We start from the raw sequence: 23870 nt of genomic DNA, 5'->3' as shown, positions 1-23870 counted from the left end.
ATTATGAAATTTAAAGTCAGAATTATGAGTTTAAAAGCCATTATCATGAAATAAAGTCATAATAATGAGATACAAAATCAGATTATGAATTAAAAAGTCAAAATTATAACATAAAAAGATGTAATTGACTAAATAACTTTTATCTCATAAATTTGACTTTGTCTCATAATTTTATGTTTTATTCTTATAATTATGACTTTGGATTTATTTTTTATTTCCCAACTTCCACATTTTTCCTTTTTAAGAGCCACAAATGGGCTTCCACATGCCTACAATGAAAAGTGTGTTTTTATTTAATTTTTCTTAACAATTAGAGTCATTATTGTATCAAAAGTGACTAAATGAATCAATCAACAGACTAAAATTTGTTTCAAATTAGAACAATAGAGTAAAATACAATTCTGGGGGGCCCCTCTCTTATAAATGTCCAAATAGTGTGGTCCAGCACTACAAAATAAAAAAGCAACATTTGTTGCTTGGCATGCCAGCGAAGGGGGGCCGTGTAATCTTCTTTCTAGGGGCACTAAATCCCTAGCTACGCCCCTGTATGGATGTGTACATTAATGACAATGCATACTGGATACAATAAAATTAGTTTAAAAGCAATTAATGCATAGTAGCATGAATCTGAATATGAGGGTGCAGCAGGCTCTATGCTATTAAGGAGGAGGCTGGGGTGGAGGAGGTTAAGTTTTGCCAGCAGCAGCATGGTGCATCAGCATTAATGCAAGCAGGGATTAATGAGAAGTACATCATATGTAAATACACTGCTGTGTTGAGAGAAAGAGCTGTGATTGGCTGTGGGAGCAGGGAGGTGACAATTAGGATCATGAATATCCATCAATATGACTTTACCTTGTCAGCTATCGTGGTTCTTTAGCTTCTCAGTGTTGTTGTTGGCTTTATCACCCACAGTCTGTCAACAAATGCACATTGTCTCAGATATCCAGTGCTGCTGTAGTAGTTACTATAAGTGTGACGATCACAACTCCTGCAATTTTTACACAATGGCCCAGTCTAAAAAGAACTTAGACTCGTCCCATAGGTGGTGATGATTACAATGATGAACACAGAGCAGACTCAGGCCTGATACATGTGCAGCAGAGCAGCATCAGCAGCTGTCTTTGTTTACACAGAGGACATTAAAAAAGGGAAACTGAGCAGAGTTTATGAACCGTAATGTACACTTGTTTAATTCTGTCTGTATACAACATATGTCGAGCTGTGACATGTTTGTGCGTGTTTTTGTTTGCGTCTGCGCGTGTGCGTCAGGGGAGCGGACCACAGCGTGAGGCCTCCGGCAGCCGGAGGGAGCCGCCGGTTCTCACAGCCCACAGAGCGACTCTTCGACAGGGATCGTGAGAACCTGGATGGTGGGGGTCCTTTGTGGTTGAGAGGAATTTAAAAAAATGTAAAGGGAAGAAAAGAGCAGTGTTCACTGATGTCAACAGCTAAACAGCTTTACAGAGAGGGGAAACTTCCTCAGAGCTGATCAGGCTATTTTTAGAACAAGGAGACGGGAATCCAGGCTGCAGTAAAAACTGTAAAATTTTCACTCTTCATGGACCCTGTGCTGCTTGGAGCACAGTTCAGGCACAAAGCTAGATTACTTGATTAAACAGGCATTCTCTGAGGGTTACATGACTCAAAGCAATCAGAGTGTCAGCTTTTATTTCTTTGAAAATCCTGAACCACCTGAAGCTGGCGTTTTGGTGTTTAACCAGCAAATTTCAGTGTTTCGTTGCAAAATCAGACTGAACTCAGGTGCAGTCTTTACAGCATTGTGCCACTGAGCACAATGAATAGACACAGAACTAGACTGAAGTATGTTGATTTGCAAATCTACAGGAAAAAAGAAGAAGCAACAATGGAATAACCTTGCATAGTAGATAGATTAGAGATGTTCCGATACCATTTATTCCTTCTCGATACCAAGGTGTTGGGTATCAGCCGATACTGAGAACTGATCCGATACCAGTGTAGCCTTTCTGGACTGACTGTGCAGACTAGCAAATTATTTTAGACCTATATTTGACCCTGAACATGGCTAAACAAATAGAATCATAATGTACAGCATCTCTGTCAGCCTAAAGTTGTTTTTCTGCTGATTATTGAGTTTTACTGCTAAATGTTATAATAATAATAATAATAATACAGGGGGCTGCATCACAGGCTCTCTCTCTCCATTATTCTCTATATGGGTAGCAAGACATGATAATGCAACAGCCTGCCATTGGCTGACAGACCCTCACAAAGGGTAAACAATATGGTGATTAGCATTTGAGTTAGCATTCAAGCTAGCAGTAATTAGTGATCGCTATTGGATTAAAATGGATAAAAAGACATTCAATATCAGGTTTAGCAGTGTGGATTTATAACCTGACATGTCAGATGGATGTGTTTCACACATCCATCTGGGAAAACTTCAATAGGAAACGTTTGGGAAAGGGCAGAGCCTTTGAAAAAAAACTTAGCACTGACATTTAGCGTGGCTAAACAAAATAAAATATAAAGTTGAACCAAACAGTATGGGATTGGTGCATAAATTTGTGTACTCACCGATACCAATACCTACTTCATAAGCAGTATCGGACGTACGCCATTAATGCTCATAGTTATGTATAAGATTTATTTTGACTCCAGATCCCTGTTGCATGAGAGCGAGTGAGCATGTGTGTTTTTGTATTTATTTCTGAGCATGCACAGCAGAGCTCTTGAAAAAAGAAACAAAAGCTAAAATGCACTGATGTCAAACATTAGGGAATATGTGCTGGAGAGCATCCTGTATGACTGAAACAAGCTCAGTAGAAGTCCATATGTGACCATCTCTCTTACAAATCTTCTAAAATTCAGGAACACACGTCAGACTTTAGACTTCAGACCAAAGATGTAGTCTTTCTCTGCATACAGAAACGCATCAACTTTGCACTTGTCCACTCCTTATTTAAAGACAAACACACTCATGAGTGTGACAGAAGTGTAAGTTCAGCTACGTTCAACACAACATGCAAAGGGTGTAAAAATGACAACTGCATCTAGAGGAAGATGTGCGATGTGAATTCTTGAAAGTAGAATTGCATACACTGGTCTAGATTCCTTAACCAGCTCTGTGAACCTGGACCATTATCTGAACCTGACCTTGTACCAGCAGGATGTCTGTTTCTGTCTTTCCCCACATCTGTCTTACTTCTAACTCCTACTGTTCCTCCTGACACTATCTCTCCTCTCTCTCTGTATTCTTCTGGCATGGAGACTGCAGCTCTCCTCCTGCCACAGAGCGGCTGTGTGATTATTTATGGGCGGGTGAATGGAGAGAAATAGTCTGAGACCCGGAGCCTGGCCTCTACCCTTCTTCTGTCTATGACCACTAAATCACCAGCAGAGTCTGGCTTACTTTAACGCTATCATCTGTTCATGTGAGCATGCTTTTGGCTGAAAGAGAGATTAGACACAATTTGTAGATGATGTGGACATTTTACTGAAGCCAGATTTTCTTTAGACTTCATATTTGCAGGATTAAGAAATTAAGACTGACATGCAGACATTAAAGATCATTCTCTGATCCAGCTAAGACACTTAATGATAGCAGCACATGACTATAATACCTTCTCCAACCATAAATATAATGTCCCTGTCTTTGCCATGTCTAAATGCCTCAGTGCATTGCTGAAATGTCACTGGATGATAGTCTTTCATCATTATCATCATCAATATCAAACAGTAAAATAATCATATAGACGCTGCATATTTATTTATTAATGTAATGAATAATCTGGCGTGACAAGCCTTTAACTGGGCCATGTCCTCTGATCACTGCAGGTGATCAACTAGCCAAAAAAAGGCAGGTTTAAATACACTCCTGTAGGACCAAACTGAACTACCAGAATAAGGTCAGTTGTAGAGCCAGCTTTTCAGGGCTAGGACAAAAAGTTATGGACTGTTAAAACAAACGAAAGACTTATTAATTCATATTTTAAAGCTCAATGAAACCATTTCTTTGTCAGTTATCATCATGAGTGATTTAACCAACTTTAAATATGGATAAGAAAAACACTTCTCTGCTGTGGTGTGGTGGTGTGCAGAAGTGGGTATACTCTATGGCAGGGGTGTCAAACCCCAGGCCTGGGGGTCATATCCGGCCCGTGGTACGGTTATACCCGGCCATTCAAGATCATATGAGACTTTTATCATAACTGACCCACCAGTATGAGGTCTGTAGACTTCCTCCACTTAAAAATGTAATGTTTTTATGACTTAGTATATCCTTGTCAAGGGATTTGAAATAGTAAAAATAATTAGATAAAAGTCAGGAATGTGACTCATGATTTTTAATAGTATCTCATGTTTTGTTGTATTATAAATACAGTATATATATTATATATATGTTATTTTAGAATTCAAAACTAATGATTTTGAATTCTATCTCAATTATTTGACTTTAAAACATTATTTTTACTTTTATTTTCTGTTTGGACATTTTGAACATTAAGTTTGACTTTTTAATTCAAATTTTGAGCCTTTAAACGTGAAAAAGGATAAAAACATTAAAAAATAATTAAGCAGATCAGGAATGTGAAAAAAGTAATTTGTGTTGTCATTTCAAATTTTTAATTTTACACCTCACAACTATGACTTTACTTATGTTTTTTTTTACTTTTTATCACATATTTTGACCTTTAAAACTTGTCATTTTGACTTATTTTGTATTTTGACCCCATAGATTCATATTTTTGACTTCTTGTCTTATATTTTATTTTTACCTTTAAGGGCCACAATTTTAAATCAAGTCATATTTTGACCTTTTAAACTCATGATTTGAATTTATTTCATGTTTTGACCTTTTCAGCTCCTAACTAACTTGAAATCTCATATTTTGATCTTTAAAGCTTACGATTAACAATTTTATCTCATGCTTTAATCTTTTAACATGATTTTGTATTTTATCTCATATATTGACCTTTAAAAGTCATGATTTCAACTTTCTTTCTAAATTTTTTGCCTTTTCAAAACTTATTTTTACTCTTAATTTTGTGTTCTGACATTTGGAAATTAGGTCTGACTTTTCAGATTTTGAGCCTTTAAAAGTTTCATACAGTTTTATTTTAAAATGTTTTCATCCCCCCCCCCAACACACACACACACACCCCTCTTTTAAAAACTCATGATTTCAAATTTTATCTCAGATTTTTGCCTTTTGTGTGTTTTCACATTTTGAACATTAAGTTTGACTTTTTGCCCTGTTAGGCTCTCAGCTTAGACCTAAAAAAAAAAAATAATACTCTGGGAATACTCTGTATACCTGCATATACCCTGCACTACACCACTGCTTATCTGTTCCAATGGAGTCCAACAAAATGCTAACAAACTCCTCCACACTGTCTGACTTGGCCCCAAAAAGTAATTAAAAGAAAAACCGTCATAAAGTAGATTATACAACAGTTATTTGGTAAGAAAACATGCATAGGTCATTATTTATAATTATTTTCTCATTGAAACAGGTACAATGGATGATGATAGTTGACAGCGATGTGTCTCTTTCTGTTTTTGTCTGCGTCAGCTTTTCTTAGGCACATGTCAGGGAGCTCCAAGGAATAAAAAACACTTATTCCGGTTGACAAGCTCGTAGCAGACCCACAGCGCCCCCTCTGATTGGAGGATGATCTTCTTAACCTCAGGGCTGGCCTGCAGTGCTACTAGCCCCTCAGCTAACATTTGCTGTTAAAGCTGAAAAAGTATGTTAACAGGCTGTTTTCAAATGTTCCCTAGAAACTTCCCTCCTTTCTTTTCTGGAATCCTGAGGGGTTTATATTCTAAACATTTTACTAAAGCAACACTTAATGTAATGTGTATTTCTGCTGCTTTGATAAGAGTAATGATGGCTATCACAGCTTGACTTAACAATGGAGCACATATTTGCTAACCTCCATGGGATCTTCATACAGCTGGCACTGGAAAGCTCTCTCCTTTATCCCCACTTATGAGCAGCCTTGCCTCAGGGTGCAGGATCAGAAAGACCCGGTAGAGGACAAAAAGTGACATTTTTTATCATTTAGACAAAAGACAAATTCCTCTTGGGGTGATGAAGGTTTCACTCATTAAAGAGGGCTCCAAACTGTTTGTATCATTAGCTGACATTAAAAGTTGCTTTGCAGGGTCGTTGGCCCTGCTGTACTTTAAAGGGTACGTATAAAGATAGGTGAGATGTCATTGGTTCTTGTGTGTGTGACCACAAACAGGACCAGCTGAAGTTTATGACCCTGCAGTGCTCTCTGTTTTCTCAGGGTGACAGAGAGGACAGCCGGTCTGCAGGGGGCCGAGAGACGAGGAGGAGGGGGGAGGTTACATTACAACAACACCTGGTCTGCAAGAGAACACTGAGGAGGGGGAGGATGGTATGAGAGCTGTAAGTGGACTTGCACTTGTTGAATCGTCTTCTTGAAGAAGGCACGTTCATATTTTATCAGATGTTTTGTTAGAAAGTTCTTTAGAAAAATAAATTAACTCCTATGAACAGATTATAACAGCAACCATCTTTTATTATTCCAAAATAATTGTGTAAGTCAGTGGCAATCAACCTTTTCAGCCAGCCACCCCCAAAAAGGCGCCAGAGACTGGGGACCCCCACTGTACCTGAAGATGGTTAAACACAGCCATGCACATTCAAGAATATTGCAGACAAGGCTGTCCACAAGGGGGATAAAGGCGGAGGTGTCTGGGACCCAGCCAAACTGGGGGCCCATGGAGGTCAGCAAAACCATGGTCCATTGTGGAGGTAAAGTAGGGGTATTTACATCATCTCTCTGATACCCACATTGTAGCTGCAGCTCAAAAAAAATCCTCATGTTTCTCACACTGGCATCCTAAAAACCCCTTATTTTAACCACCGTCTGAAATGCTTCATTTTCGCTGCTGTCTCTTTAAGACTCCCCCCCCCGTCGCCACGGACCCGCTTTCCTCCAATTGGCCGATTTTCTGGAAGCTGGCAGGCGGCAGGACTCAATGTTTTGTGCCCGCCCCCTCTAATGTGGCTAATGTTGTTATGCTAGTAGTTGAAAACTTTGAATGAACCGGTCCGACTAAGTAAGATATGGCGAATTTTATATACGTCTGTACGTGTTAGACCCGGAGTCTGATCCTGATAGTTTGGAGGGAGAGGGGGAAGAAAACCAGCAGCAGCGAAGGATAGAGCAGGACGTATCTGTTTGGTAAGTGTTTAATTACTGTGTTTCAATGGCCAAATGGCTAAGAGGCCTTGTGGGGGCAGTCTGTTCCGCTTTGCCTGCAGCACGGACGAACCATGAACCAGTCAGGAGATAATATTGCGATGACCTCATCAGTTCACTCCCTGTTTGCTCCATCGAAATCTGTTCTCGGGGGAATCTCGGAGAGATTTTCAACGAACCGTTTTCATCATTTTACACGCTTTCTGCCACATACGTTTATCTTACGGTTTAAAAGTTTGCATGCGTGGAGTATGGACACCCAACATTGTGACTTTATATTTATAGTATAAAGTCCTTTATAGTATAATACCCCCTCTTTAAGCTGTGATAACCATATTTTATATTTGACCTGAATAATAACTGCTCTTATTAAAGAAATGAATATCTTCATTTATTCATTTATCCTTCTTTAGATGAAAAATATTTTGTTAAAAACATAAATAAAATGGGTTAAAAATTCCTAAAAATTGGTTAATAATGGCAACAAATGGTAAAAAGATGGTGAGATTGGATTTTAAAGGGAAAAAATGGGTTGAAAGTGGCAAAAATTTGATTAAAGTGGCAAAAAAATAATCAAAAATGGGTTAAAGAGGCTAAAATAGAATTAAAACGTAGCTGACATGGCTTTGAATTGCAAAGAATTTGTGGAAATTAGATGGAATGGGATGAAAAATGGATATAAACTGGCAAAAATAGGTTAACTGTGGTTAGAATAGGCAAAAGGGGTCTAAAGGGGGTTGATAGAGGCAATAATGGGTCAACAGAGGCAAAAATAGGCAGAAAGTGGCAAAAATTGGTTAAAAGTGGCAAAAACAGGCAGAAAAAGTGATTGAAATGGTTTAAAATGGACAAAAATGGGTTTTAAGTGGCAAAAGTGTGTTAAAAATGGCAAAATTGGTGTTAAAAATTGATGAAAAGGGTTATAATTAGGTAAAATTGTTGTAAATTGGTAACAGACCCCCTCTCAGTGTCTCGGGACCATGGTGTCCCGATCCCAAGGTTGAGAACCCCTGGTATCGGCAATAATTCCTTAAGTTCCCCATCTCATGTATTTTCCAGCAAACAAACAATAAATCATTCTATATTATAACCAACACAATATTGGATTAAACAAGGGCTAAACAATTTTGAAAAAATATCTAATCATGATGTTTTTGACACGTTTTGCAAATTGGATATGATTTGCTAATAACAAAAATTGAAAAAAATGATGATTGTAGGATTGTTTGTAGACTATTCTTTAAAAAACAGCACTTAAATGATTGCATATGTAATGCATGACATCGCTGCTGCTGCAAAAAAAGTTTTAAACTGCCATTTTTCCCAAATTTCAGGTTAAAGAAATATTGCAAATCCTTTTTTAATGCATTTTTTCCACCATTTTCTCCCCATGTTTGTATTTCTGTAACCCATTGTTGCCACTTTTACCCCAGTGTTTCCCTCTTTGAATCACTTTTCACTACTTTCTAGTCAATTCTTAACCTATTTATGCCACTTCGAACTTTTTTACGCCACTTTTCACAATTATGTAATCATTTTTCCAATAATGTTGGATTCCCCTTTCCCTCAGCACCAAATCAGTGAGAGTCTGTTAGGATAAGTAGAGGAACATTAATAACTGCCCATCCCAGACCTGCTGCTACACTCAGACATTACAGACCATAAATAACAGAGGAATCCATCTACTCAAGAGCATCAAAGGAGGGCAAGAAGATGAGCAATTTCCTCTGTGTGTGCAATTTGGAGTGCCTGTGTAATCTCTGGAAGGTTTCATGTTTATACCTGAAACAGCGAGACAATAAATGGGTCTAGTAATTCAGACATACACCCAAACAAACTGTCCAGAGTGTGCAAACGAAACTCAGAGAGAAAATATGTATGTTTGAGAAGGAAGACTGAAGATGTAAACCGGAGAGCGTAAAAGTAAAATAACTGTGATTTTGAAGAAACTTTGTATAAGCATTTGAGCTAAAACCCTGCTCCAAACTGTGCATTTTACACTCTGCACTACTTTGTTCACAGGATTCACCCGCATGTATGTATTATGTATTTCCCAGGTGATACGCTGTGCTTCTTGCACTGCATGGTGCTAAAAGTGATTTACGTCTTAATGCCAACCAGTGAAGAAGATCTTTGAGTTTAGATGACAGTAAAACAGTGAATAACGTGTGGATCCGAGTCTGACTTTTCAGCATCTTTGTGATTTATGCAGGCTGCAGTCAGCAGGAAAAGGGAGAGCAGGGCCTTTGACTTTGGGGTTCCTCCCTTATCTGACAGAGGGAGAACAGATCAGAGACAGCTGGAGATAAATGAGAACACATGGGAGCGTCTGTTCACTCCAGAGAGGAAGAGCTGATGTGAGGTCACTATCCTCATCCTGCTTTTCTTTTTAAATGGAATCTGTGAGTGGATGAACACTGGCCTCCAGGTGTAAAAATGGAGGTGAGTGAAGAAGTGCCTCCATCCTGCTCCAGAGCAGAGCTCTTTAGAGGAGCAGGTGCTGCTCCATGGCCCACAGAGTTTCTTCAGAAAAGACTCAGAAAACTGGCCCTCCCCTACTGGGATTAATAAATTATATTACTATAAAGTTCTGACATCCTTTATAATAGCTACCTCATTTTGGAGCTGAGAGGTGTGCTGAGGTTTTATAGGGTTTTAATGTCGAAAATATTTATTCATGCTATTTTTAAAACCCTTTTCATCACCTTTCCTGGCCCATTTCCCCACTCTTCACCCATTTTTGCCTCTCTTAACATATATTTGATTCTTTTTGCCCAACTTTTGCCATTTTAAAAAACAATTTTGCCAGATTTAACCAATTTTATGACAGTTTTAACCCATTTTGGGCACACTTTGACACCTTTGCCCCCTTTTTCAATCCATTTCTTGCTACTTTCAACCCTTTCATGCAATCTAAAAACCCTTTTCAACACCGTTTCCACTCTTTTTGCCACTTTTTCCACTGTTATCCCATTTTGTCAATTTTTAAATCATTTTGGCCACCTTTTATAACACACTTTTCTATTTAATCTGGCCACATTCTTGCCTATTTTTAACCATTTTTCAGCATTTCTGACCCATTTTTTAGCCCTTTTAGCATTTTGTTACCCATTTGCCACTTTCATCCTAAGTTTTGCCTCTCTTTAACGTATTTTTGATACCAAACCAATTTTCTTCCATTTTTAACCCATTGTGGAAGCTCTTTGACCCCTTTGCTTACATTTTTCTTCCCCCTTTGCCTCTTTTACCCCATTTTTAACCATTTTCTTGCATATTTGCCTCTTTTGACCCATTTTTGCCACATTTAACCCTTTTTACATGTTTTGACACCTTCTCACCAGTTTTCCTTACCTTTTGGACTTTTTAACCATTTATTAGAGCTTTTAAGCAACTTTTGACAATTTTCACTATTTTTTTTACCTTTTAAATTTATTTCTTGCTACTTTTAATCCTTAAACCCCTTTTCACACTTTTTTCCTGCCCATTTCTGCCACTTTTGAATCTTTTTTTGCCACTTTTTGCAGTTTGGGCCCTGATGATGAAATAATTTATTCGTGCTATTTTAACCTAAATAATTTTTATCCTCTTTTCACTAATGTCATCTCTCATTTTTGCCACGTTTTCCTTTGTTACCTATTTTTTTTCCACTTTAAAATTGTTTTTGCCCATTTTTGCCTCTGTGAACTGATTTTTTTTGCCTCTTTTTAACAGCTTTTCACCATTTTCCACCCATTTTTGAATGTCTGTAACTCATTTTGCTCATAACTCATATTTCCCTCTTTTAATCACTTTTCACTACATTCTTGTCAATATTGAACCTATATATGCCAATTTAACATTTTTCACAATTATTTAATCTTTTTTCCAATAAAATTGTCTCGGTTTCTTCTGCTTTATTTTCTGGTATCCTGATGTTTGTGCACACCAAGGCTTATCATGAAGTCTGACACTACTTTCCAAATAGTTTAGTTCAGTCTGCTCATCCACATTATTAACATTAAAAAAAAGTCATTCTGTTTTAAGGAAAGAGGTTTACATTGAAACTGATATTTCAATGATATAAATTGATTTATTGCACTGCAGCAGTGATACTCAATGTGTGGCTCTGGAGCCACATGTTGCTCTTTGGTGATATTATGTTTTATGTATTATATTATGTCTTTATTCTAAATATTATTTCCCCAGAAAACTTTTAAAAAGGGAACCTTTTTTTTTACCCTTTTCACATTTTTTTGCCACTTTTCATCCATGTAAGCTAACTTTTGCCGTTAAATACAACTTTTTCCTACTTTTTTCCCCATTTTTGCCACTTTCTTCCAATTTTTGTCACTTTTATCCAATTTTTGCTTATTTAAGCTACCTTTTGCCATTAAATAACACTTTTCTCCCTACTTTCCCCCCATTTTGACACTTTTTTGCAACTTTTTACCCACTTTTTTTAAACATTATCCCATTTTTGCCCCTTTCACAGTATTTTCTCCCCATTTTCACCCACCTCATTTACCTTATATCATTAAATACCACTTTTTTCCTAGTTTTTGCACATTCTGCCACTTTTATCCCACTTTTTCTCTTTTTCACCATTTTTTTTCACCACTTTTCACCTTTTAAAGCTGCCCTTTGCCAGTAAATACCACTTGTTCCCTAGTTTTTGCCTATTTTTGCCACTCTTGACTGCTTTTCGCCCATTTAGGTCACCTTTCACTCATTTTTTGCCACTTTTGGACCATTTAGCTACCTGTAACTCATTTTTTGTCACTTCTCACCCATTTTTTCTACTTTCTGACCCCTTTTCCTCCCCATTTTTTTCAACGATTTTTGTTTTGCTTTATGACCATTTTTACCACCTTTAAATTATTGTTATTGATACTTAAAGCTGTTTTTGCCCTTTTCACCACTTAGATTGGGGCTCTTGCAAAGGTATTTTTCAACAAGTTGGGTCTTTGGTTTAGCAGGGTTGAGTAACACTGCACTACAGCATAAATAAATAAATAATAAACATCATTGTGAATTGCTTTACGACTCAATCAAAAGTCCTATAAACTTTGAGATGAGGGGACCAGACATGGTAAAACACTACCATTCTTCTGTGTTTAGGCTTATTTCTGCACCACACTTTTAAAGTTTTGATTCACTGAGGACACAAAAAACATAAAATCACTCTTTTATTGACAGTGAAGTGCTGTAGAGGACAACAGAGACCTAAATAATCTCGAACTATAGTCAGCACACAGACATAGGCAGGTTTATTCATCAGTCATACAGTGTAGAAACTCATGAGGTCGGTTAAATATAGACAGTTTCACTTCATTTAATGCAAAGATCATTTTTCATCAGAGACATCTGAACCAGGTCACAGCATACAAACATTTATTTGTATTTGATTTCTATAATTATCAAAACCAGAAAATCCTCAACTGAAAGAAGCAAAAATGTTCTCATAAATAACAGAAAAAAAGAGACACTTGCATGGCTAATTTCCCTTAGAGTTCAGTGAATGAGTCAGTCTTTTATTGTGTTAGCCTGCCCTCTGCTGGTAAAAGGGAGAGCTACAACTTTACAAGGGCGCTTCAGCATACGTTAAAAAATACTTTTTACATCTCAGATCTGTGGAGGTTAGTTGATGTATAACACATTACTGGGATATAATTCTTGTCAGCATTGATTTTTAAAGTCCAAACACCTTCATTTACTTTTACAACAACTGGATCCAACAAACAAACAAGAACAAAGAACATGAAACATTATGTATTTTCACTTTAACAAGGCCAAAACAGTTTACAGCGTTACTTTCTGAACACTCTGATGGCCTAAATAATGGTTACACTGCTGAAAATGGTAGCATGAGTAAATAACAAACAAAAAAATTATATAGAAATACATTATTATATATATATTTTTTGTTTTGTATATTTTGTTTTGTTTTGTTTTGTTTTGTTTTGGTGGAGGGGTTAAATACTAGATGCAACTTGAGTTTTCTTGAATGGTATTATCACATTTTTAATATGTTAGTATTGAGCAACAATTTTGATCTGTATGAAATTTTTTTAAATTAAGATTTTCATAAATTGTTACAATCAGGGTGGAAATGGTTAAAAATAGATACCAGACATAAATAGCAGCAAAAAAAAAATATGCATTGAATTTTTTTTCCACTTTTTTTGCATTATTTTTCTAACCAACATCACACCAGATCATAAATATTAAATATGATTTCAGTTATGTAATTTAACCCCAGAAATGCCAGTTTAAGTGCAAAAAACCCTGATTCTTTGTCATGTAAAAAAACACACAAAAGGAAATAAATGGCCTCAAAAAGGAAAATAAATGGCCTCAAAACCCTTTAGGGTTAACTTAACAAGTCCTTAGTACAGGTTCAGTCTCTTTTTACAGGAAATTGGTGCTCCAGCAGAAACCTTAAGTGTTAAATAATAAAGTCAGTGAAGTGCAAAAATTTGCAGTTCCGCAAATGTCCACTTGAGGCTGGCTGCAAAATTCTGAAGAGCTCAGTGGCCAGAGGCGTAGCACTGTGATGGATGCCACCTTTGCAATCATGAAATTTCCTCCCTTCTGGATATTCCACAGGCAACTGTGAGTGATATTATTAGAAAGTGGAAGCGTTTAGAAACAACAGCAACTCAGCCATAAAGCAGAAGACCACAACTGCTAAGGTGCATGGAGTGTAAAAGCCACCAACACTCTGCTGATTCCATAGCTGAAGAGTTCTGAACTTCACTGGCATTAATGCGAGCACAAAAACTGAGCAGTGAAAGCTTCATGGAATAGATTGCCATGGCCAAGCAGCTGCATGCAAGCCACAAATCACCAAGTCCAATGCTAAGCGTGGGGCTGAGTGGTGTAATTGTGACTGTGGAGCAGTGGAAACATGTTCTGTGGAGTGATGAATCATTCTCTGTTTGGCAGTCAGATGGCTGAGCCTGGGTTTGGTGATAATGGTATGGGGCTGTTCTTCAGGGTTTGGGCTAGGTCTCTTATCTCCGATGAAGGCCAATCAGCATACCCAGACAGTTTGGACAATGCTGTGCTCCAACTTTGTGGCAGCAGTTTGGAGAAGTTGCTTTCTATTCCAACACGACTATGCCCCAGTGCACAAAGCAAGTGACTGGCCTGCACAGAGCCCTGACCTCAACCCCACTGAGCACCTTTGGGATGAACTAGAATGGAGATTGCGAGCCAGGCCTTCTTGTCCAGCATCAGTGCCTGACCTCATAAATGCTCTACAGAATGAATAAGCACAGATTTCCACAGAAACACTCCAAGAAAAGTGGAGGCTGTTAAAGCTGCAAAAGGGGGGCAACTCCATATTAAAGTACAAGTATTTGAAAACAATACTGGCTGAATACTTTTGTCCATATACTGTATATTAATATCCTCAGTGAGACACTATACTCTATTATAACTAGGGGAGAGTGGGCTGATTTGTGCCAGGGGGGAAGTAGTGCCACCCCTTGTTTATAGAAAATCATAGAAGAAATTGGTCATGTGACCACATATTTTTGAAGAGCCATCCATTTACTCATTCTGCATAAAAGAGAGACACATGGCATGAGAGGTAAGCACATTTTAGCTCAAAAACTTCTTTTTGCCTTTCAAAGTAAGATTTCTATGATCAAGGATTTTAGATTGTTGTGTCTGAACAACTATAGACAAGTTTGAAAACATTTCACACGTTTTAGTGCTTTAGTTGGCTACACAGTGAGTCTATACAGCTGGCATGATGTTAGCTCTAAACTGCTGGATCATGCTAGTTTTTCAAAATGGTGGGGCTGGGGTGATTTGTGCCAAAGGGGCTGGGTTAAGTTGTGCCAGTGGCACCCCCACAAACCCAGACCCACAGACACACCTGAACTCTGACACCCACACAACAAGACCCAAATACCCACAAATCCAGACCCACACATGCAGACATACACCCAGAGACACAAATCCCAGACCAACAGACCTAGACCCTAACCCACACACACCCAGACACACTCTCCCTAACAAATCTACACAACCACACACCAAGACCTGCACACCTAGAACCCAGCAAAGAAAGGCTGAGAACAGCTGGAGGAGTGAGGAGATGGGCATGCCTCATCAGTGTTTGATTTACCTGCCATTTGTTTAATTTAGCTCACACTGATTTCAGTTTTGAGTTTGCACTGTAATGAAAGAGCAGTTTTATTCAGTTTTTAAGTGGCGTAAGTCACAATGAGATGTTCAGAAATTGGCCTAAGTCAGTTTATTCTTATATGTTACATAAATGACAGACAGTGTTCTATGTATGTCAACAGGCATCTATTGCCAAAGCCTTTTTGCCTGAAATGATTCACAAATATTTTTGTATTTTACCAAAAACTGGAAAATATGACTTATGCCAACAGTTTAATAGGGTGATGATATCTAAATAAACCTTAAATGAGTAATTTTGTATTGAATTTGTCTTGCTTTTATAAAGCATTACAGTTTATGAGATTAAAATGTTCTGTTTTACTTCAAAAATCACTGGTTTATTTCAGATCCAATGTTATTGTTCCCAGGGATGCACCACATCCTGAAATATGTGTACATACTTAAGTTGGAGGATTACTGTCATGGCCTCACTTTGAGTAAAAATTGGCACAACTCACCCCACTCTCCCCTACAGCTAAATATCTAGCTCAGTGGTTCTCAAATGGTGTAGCAAAGCACACTAGTGTGCCTTAAGTCAAGTTGTGCCGAGGGACTTTGTACCATATGTTATTAATACAACTTTATGGCAAGTACTGTAACCAGGCCTGCCCACAGATCTGGCTGGACCCCTAAAAAACCCCAGAGAATGGGCCCTCCCCAGTTGGTATTTATTGATGATAGTGTAGGTGTGTTGGATCGGTAGCATTGGTGCTAGGCTCCTGGCTAACAGTTACCTCATTAAGAGCTGAAAAGCATGGCAAGCTAGTATTATTGGGTTGAAATTGGTGTTGAAATTATTAAGTCATACTATTCTTCACCAAGTTAACCAATTTTTCTACCCATTTTTTCCACTTCTTTTGACAACTTAAATCATTTTGCTGCTTTTTTTTTTAGCATTTTTGCTAGTTATTACTACTCTTCAGCAATTTTTGCCACTTTTTTAGGAACTTTTTGCCAAATTTAACCCTTTTAGCTACCCTTTTGCCACTTTTTAGCCATTTTTGTGATTTTTTTGGCCATTTTTTGCCATTTTTCCCATCACTTTTGACCCATTTTACCACCTTTTAGCAACTTTAATCCTTTTTGCCACTTTTCTGCAACTTTAAATGTATTTTGCCATCTTTTTGACACTTTCTCTCCTTTTTTGTATCACTTTTAACTAGGGCTGTCAAGAGATTTAAAATTTTTAATCGCGATTAATCTCACAAATTCCATAGTTAACTAGCGATTAATCGCAAATTAATCACACTTTTTTGTCTGTTCTAAATGTACCTTACAGTACTATTTCTCAAGATTTAAATACCCTTATCAACACAAGTGGACAAAAATGTTTTCTTTATGAAAATGTTTGTTCATGTCAACAACCTAAAACAACAACAGATAAAGTCCAGAAAATTCTCTAGTCTGAGCTCAAAGATACTGAACGCTCCAAAAATATGCTGAGAGCATATCATGGTAAACTCAAGCCCAACAAGCCACAACAGATGGAGATACTGACCTTAATGTAACATTACTGAATAATACCACAATGTAGAGTCAATTTAGACTTCTAGAAGTTAAATCCTCTGTTCTCAGCAGCTGAACACCAAACAACAGATCTCATCATCACACATGGACATAAAGAAGTCAAGTCTCTGCTGAGAGCTCAGCAGTAAGGCACAGACACATCTAATGGTGTTTCACTGTTCTGATGTAAGGTGGACACATCTGCCCTGCTCAAGAGAAAAAGAAAGTAATTACTTTAAAAATGTCTGCTATTTTTTTTATCATATTTTTACTTTCAAACTAAAAAATGTAGTCCAAATGTAAAATAAATGCTGACAGTAAGAAATGACTGTCATCAGTCCAGTAGATTTAGTGGAATAGTGTCAATAAACACACATGTGAAGCCTCTTTTCAAAACTCATGAACACACAAAGTAAAAGAAGTCTCAGTGGAGAACTTTTAAGGTGTACTAAGAGGACTTAACCATCTTTTCATTCTTCAGATCATAGAAGAGCTACAGATTTAATCGAAAACCATTTTTTTTCTTCCTAAACAAAGGAATCCCACAGACTAATAATGCTTTCAGCTTATATTATGATACTCTACAGAGCTCATTCACTAACCTCTGCTCTCCTGTCACACACCGGCCTCTGCTGCTCTGTCTCCTCCTCCTCATGATGCAGCTGTACATTCACCATGCATCAGACAATCTCCTGCAGAGTCTTTGACATTTTTGCAGCATCTTGATGGACTGTTTTTTTTTTTTTATTTTGGCGTTTATTTACAGTCCCAGTCGATCGTTTTAGTAAGTTTCGTTTTTTTTTCCGAAAACGTTCACTTTCAAGCAGGAGCTGCGTGGAGATGAGAGCGGACCTTTAGGAGACGTGATCGTACCGGTCAACAGTCATTATAAATGGTTGGCGCGGCTGTAGCGCCGGTTCATGGCAGATATAATAGCCTACATAAAAAAATAAATCATACTGGCCCAAAGGTGCGTCGGCACACCGGGAAATGCTCGGTATACCAGATTGCGAGTCCATCCCTGCAGAGTCGCCTGAGTGTCTCCATTGTAAACAAATCCAGCATGGTGAGGGGGGCTGCTCTCTGCATAAGCGGTGTGCATGGCCAGCGAGTGGTGCGGGCTATATTAGACTCTACCAACTTCCTGTAACTCCGTTCATGTCAACAGTAGGAGAAAATAACTTCAGTCTTATCTGACATGATCTGAAAGCTGAACCTGTCATTCAAAAGTCTCTGTCCTTTATCCATTTCTGCTCGTTTGTACCGCATCACGACGGCGCCGCTTCCTGGTCTGGCAAACTACGGGATGGGTCGAGGGTCATACAGAACGCGCACGCGTTAATCGTTTGACAAAATAATTGGCGGCGTTAAAAGTAATTTGAGTTAACACGATATTAACTTTGACAGCCATACTTTTAACCCATTTTTACCATCTTTTTACAACATTTAACCCTTTTAGGCCACTTGTAACTCATTTTACCACTAGTTTGACTCAACAAGTTTTTGCAAATTTCATCCCATTGTTTGGCCACTTTTCTTAATCAATTTTTGCCCATTTCTGACTTTGTTTTGCCATTTTTTTGCCCAATTTGCCTTGTTTTTTCACCACTTTTAACCCATTTTTACCGCCTTTTTACAACATTTAACCCTTTTAGGCCACTTGTAACTCATTTTACCACTAGTTTGATTCAAGTTTTTGCAAATTTTAACCTATTGTTTGGCCACTTTTCTTAATCAATTTTTGCCCATTTCTGACTTTGTTTTGCCACTTTTTGCCCTATTTGCCTTGTTTTTTCACCACTTTTAACCCATTTTTGACACTTTTTGCCATCTCCATGATCCCCCAGTTGGCTGGGCCCCAGAAAAGTTTATTTTATATCAATTTAAATATGGTGTGCCTTGAGATTTTTGGCTTAACCTTAGGTGTGCCTTGAGCAAAAAAAGTTTGAAAACCATTGATCTAGCTAATATAATATAAAAGCTAAAAATCTGTCTGGCAGTTACAGCGTCCCTCACAAAGGAGTCTAGCTTAAATCTTAGTAAACCTGATGAAACTCAGCATTTAGCGTCTGGCTGTCTGCTCCTCTCCCAGTAACTCATCATCTGTGAGACGCTTTTCGTCGTCACTGCGATCACTTTAGAGAGGCTGCAGCTGCTCAGCGGGTGCACAGGGTCGACAACAAACATGGTCTTTTCAGGAGGGTCTGTGGGGGAAATGCCCAGGTGTTTCAGGCACATTCCCAGGTAAACATCCTCTATGTAGAGTGGTTTAATGTAGGGGGAAACTTCCAGGATTTTTCCAGGCAGATCCAAGGATATGACATAGCCCATGCCCAGAGGATAAGGAGGGTACTCCGACTCTGCAATCACCTCCCTGGGCATGTAGAACTTGTTGGACCGGTCTCTTAAAACTGGACTGTGCCACCAAACCAAACCTGACATGTAGTTCTGTTTGGGTGTGTTTGGATCAAGTAGAAGTTTGACCAAATTCTGGACATGGAGTAACATATCTGAGTCGATCTTTAAGACGTAGGAGGCTTTGACGCAGTGAGCAGACAGCCACTCCAGCATCATCATCGTCTTGATGGTCAGATTACGGTAGCTGTCCTGGAAGTCGCTCTGGATCAGGTCGTGGTGCTACTGGTTCTCCTGTTCAAGCTTCTCCTGCGTCGGCTCAGCGTCGGCTCCTCCAGGCAGGCCGACGATGAAGAGAGTCTCCACCAGCTGACCCAGGACCAGCTTCTCACTCCCCCACGTCCTCCTGATGGTGTCTCGAGCGGCCGTGTCGCCAGGTGCGACAGGGACCATCAGGACCAGGAAAGGAGTTGTGTGTCTACAGGTCCTTGTGTCGTCCATGATGAATTTGTAGTTCCTTGGATAGGAAATACATGGTACAGTCCAGGATCCACAAAGGGAGGCTCCCAGGTTTCTGACTTCTTCACAGAGTTGAGGTAGAAGAAGAGGATTGTCACCACTCCGAGGATGAAGATGAAAATGTGTTTACAGTGTTTCCTCCACTTCTCCATTACTCTGGACAGAAAAATCTCACATTAGTACATGAGAGCAGCACTTTTATTAGTAAAGACAATTCTGATTAAATAAAACATGAGGGGAAAAACTAACATGCATTCAAAAAGTGCAGAATAAAGTGCAGCTCAGTATCGGTGTTTACTGTGAGGTTAAAACTGCTCATGAAATCAACTGTGATTCACACTGATGCTTCTCTGCATCAAGACTTTCTATATAGATTTGTTTTAATGCATGTAAACACTTAAGGGGTAGGTGTCAGACAAAGTGAGTAGCATCGTGACAAACAAACAGCCACTGTTGAAATTTTCCACAGCAAACATTCAGTCCGTATGTATACACGCCCGTAAGAGGGAATAAAAGGGAGAGCTTTCTGAGGCCCCGCCACACAGGGGCCCATGGAGGTCAGCAAAATAATGGTCCACTGCACGGGGTGTCAAACTCAAGGCCCGGGGGGCCAAATCCGGCCCATGGAACGATTATATTCAGCCTGCAAGATCATATCATATTTGTATTATAACTGGCCCACCAGTATGAGGTCTGCAGATTTCCACCAGTATAATAATGTAAATTTGTGTTTTATTTCATATTTTCAATTTTGCATCTCAAGATTACGACTCAAACTTATGATTTTGACTTTTCATTTCATGCTTTGACCTTTTTAACTCATAATTTGAACTTTATATATGTCAATTTTTATCTTTTAGATTCCCAATTTTAAATTTTAAGTCATATTTTGATCTTTTAAACTCCTTACTTTGTTTTTTTAATCCAATATTTTGACTTTTAAAAACATGATTTCAAAAATTTTTCCACATATTTTGACATTTTAAATGAATATTTTTTTCTTTTTATATCATATTTTGACCTTTTACACTCCCAATTTTGGCTTTTTAATCCCATATTTTAAATTTTCAGACTCACAATTTAAAATTTTCAGTCATATTTTGACTTTTAAACTCATGATATCAAATTTGATCTCATATTTTGACCTTTCAAACTTATGATTTCAACTTTCTCATATATTTGCTCTTTAAAAACATTATTTTTTATTTTTGATACTATGTTCTTATCTTTTAAGCTAATCAATTGTATTTTTTTACCTGAGATTTGAGCCTTTAAACTAATCTTTTCCACTTTTTTGAATTTCCAAATGATTTCTCATCAATGCTGCTTTTTTTCATATTCTATCATTGGTGACAATGAGGTTGACAGTTTAAGATTGTGTTGACCCTGTTAGGCCCTCAGGTTAGACCTGAATCCAGAATCTGGCCCCTGCTGTGATTGAGTTTGACACCCCTGGTCTACTGTAAAGTGAAGCTGTAATAGGCATATTTTATTTTCTACCTGAATAATAACCACTCTTATCAAAGTAACATTTTTTTAATTCAACAGTGGTTCTCAACTGGTCAGACAAGAGGACCCACCACCTCCTCCTTAAGAGAAATTACGACCCAGATTATAAAAAAAAAAACCCATCCATTTATGTCATGAATGTTGGTTAATCAGTATTCTTGGCTACCATTTCACCATGAAGACATAAGAACACTCCAAAAAATGTTGATGTTTGAAATATAAAAGCTTATTGAACAAAGAGACGGGACTAAACAAACATGTTAAAAGCACAATATTACAGAAGGATTTGCATGCATACATCTTATTTTACTCCATTTTCCCCAAATAACATGGAAGTTTCATGATCCCCCTGAAGAATTCCCTTGTTCTCTTGGGTAAAACAGCTTTATTTCCCAACAAAAGGGAGATGAAAAGGTAGAAATCTTGAGAAAATACTGAATTTTATGCGTAATCATCAATATTAGGCATAAAGTGGCACAAATTGGTTTAAAGTGTTAAAAACAGGCAGAAAAGATGATGAAAAGGGTTCAGAGCAGCAAAAATGGGGTTTAAAGTTGTAAAAATTGCAGGAAAAATGGCAAATTTTTGGTTGTAATTGGTAGAAAGATAAAAGTGGTAAAAATGGGTACAGATTTGTAGATGGTTGACGGGGCGAAGGTGGCAAAATGGGTTGAAATTGACAAAAACGGGCCAAAAAAATTGTAAAAGTGGATTTCAAGTGACAAAAATATATTTTGAGTGGCAAAATGGTCTGAAAAGGTTGTGAAATAGGATTTAAAAAGTAGCAAAAACATTGGTAGATGGTGCCAAAATGTGTTTGAGGTGGGAAAAAAAAGGCAGAAAGTGACAAAATGGGATGAAAAGCGCATAAAATTAATGACAAGTGGCACCAAGACTAGCACCAATGGTACACACATTCATTAATACTATTAAAAATCACAACTGGAGGGCCCCTTCTCTGGTTTTGCATCCTTTGCCACCCGTCTGCATGTGGCTGTGGAGCTGCCCCCTGCTGGCCATTAGATAGAATGCAGGATCAAAACTCAGAAGTCATGTTCTCACTTTTTATACCAGGAGGTTTCCTCTCCTTATACTTATGTTACTGTTTTAGGGTTTAGTTATTTCTACCCCCACTGTGAAAATCTTTAAATTAAGCATACTTATCCTAAAAAGCTGATTCTGATTCACTGGATCCTGTAATCTATGGTCAGCATGGACGCTGACACATGTAATAAAACACACCCTGAAAGGTAAACAGCTGAGGCGTCAAGCAGGTACAGGCTCTAAAGAACACTGAATGACCCTACATCTTTCACTTTAAGTACTTAATTTCACTTATTTGGTTTCTTAAAATATTAAGAGGAATTATTTTTTAAAAACTTTAGAATTTCTTGCTTTATTGGCTCTTATTGAAAATAATTCTGGCCTTTTTATCGAAATATCTTGATATAGGATGTTTTTGATGACTTTTGGCTTTATATTAATACAATTATATTTATATTTTATATTACTTTATATTAAATGTAGCATGGCATTCATTCCTGAAAAAGGCAAATCTCCTCACAGAGATAACAGTATTGACCGTGAGGCTGAGGCAGAGTAAGAAGACTGTACTCACTGTTTATTTCAGGAAGTGGCAGCTCAGTCCTGCAGCTTGACTCCTCTCAGAAGTGACATTTCCCTCCACACGTTCATCCTCACTGAGCCTGCTGTTTGTCTGTATGATTGCTAAAGCATTGCCTTGTTAAAAAGACAGTAATAAGAGATAAACATGTTCAGTGATCCACGCCAGAAGCTCTAGGCTGTAAACACAGAGGAACATGAGGGCTGGGACTTCCTGATTACTTTACCAAGCTGTCAGAGCTCCGCCTACTTCCTCTGCCTGCCTGCTGTACTGGGAGGTAACCACATGTAGCAGAGGTTTCATGAGTGATATAAAGAGCTCAACAAAGATAGATTAAATACACCTGTGAACCACCTGTGGTCAAATATTTATGCAGGAAGCTTCTAGAGAGAAAGCCCAGCAGAATAAAAAGGAGTACTTGAGTGCTCCAGACTTGTTCACTGTTTATAGCAGTGATACTCAACATGTGGCTCTGGAGCCACATGTGGCTCTTTTGGGATCATTTGTCGCGCTTTAATGTCTTCAATTTAAATATTGGTCCCCCAGAAAACCTTGAAAAAGGAAAACTTTTTTTGTCTTTTTCACTAATTTTTGCCACTTTTCATCAATTTCAGCTGCCTTTTGCCAAAATACCACTTTTTTCCTACTTTTTTTTTTGCCACTTTTTTCCTACTTTTTATCCATTTTTTGCCACTTTAATCCCATTTTTGCCCATTAAGGCTATCTTTTGCCAGTTAATATCACCTTTTCCCTAATTTTTTCCCCATTTTTGCAACTTTTTACCCATTCTTTGCCATTTTTTCCCACTTTGTCACCCTTTTTGAGCTACCTTTTGTCATTAAATACCACTTTCCTAGTTTTTGCACATTTTAGCCACTTTTTTGCCACTCTTATCCCATTTTTGCATTTTTTCCCCACTTTTAGCCCATTTAATCTTCCTTTTGCTATTAAATATAACT

General features: G+C 38.0%; 1 pseudogene; it reads right to left on the bottom strand.

Annotated features, from left to right (window-relative positions):
- Positions 1–18748: 18748 nt before the first annotated feature.
- Positions 18749–23080, bottom strand: LOC121508814 (annotated as a pseudogene).
- Positions 23081–23870: the final 790 nt, after the last annotated feature.

The sequence above is a fragment of the Cheilinus undulatus genome, linkage group 4, assembly GCF_018320785.1.
Source record: "Cheilinus undulatus linkage group 4, ASM1832078v1, whole genome shotgun sequence".
Taxonomy (NCBI): Eukaryota; Metazoa; Chordata; class Actinopteri; order Labriformes; family Labridae; genus Cheilinus; species Cheilinus undulatus.
This window is presented reverse-complemented; position numbering and strand designations above follow the sequence as displayed.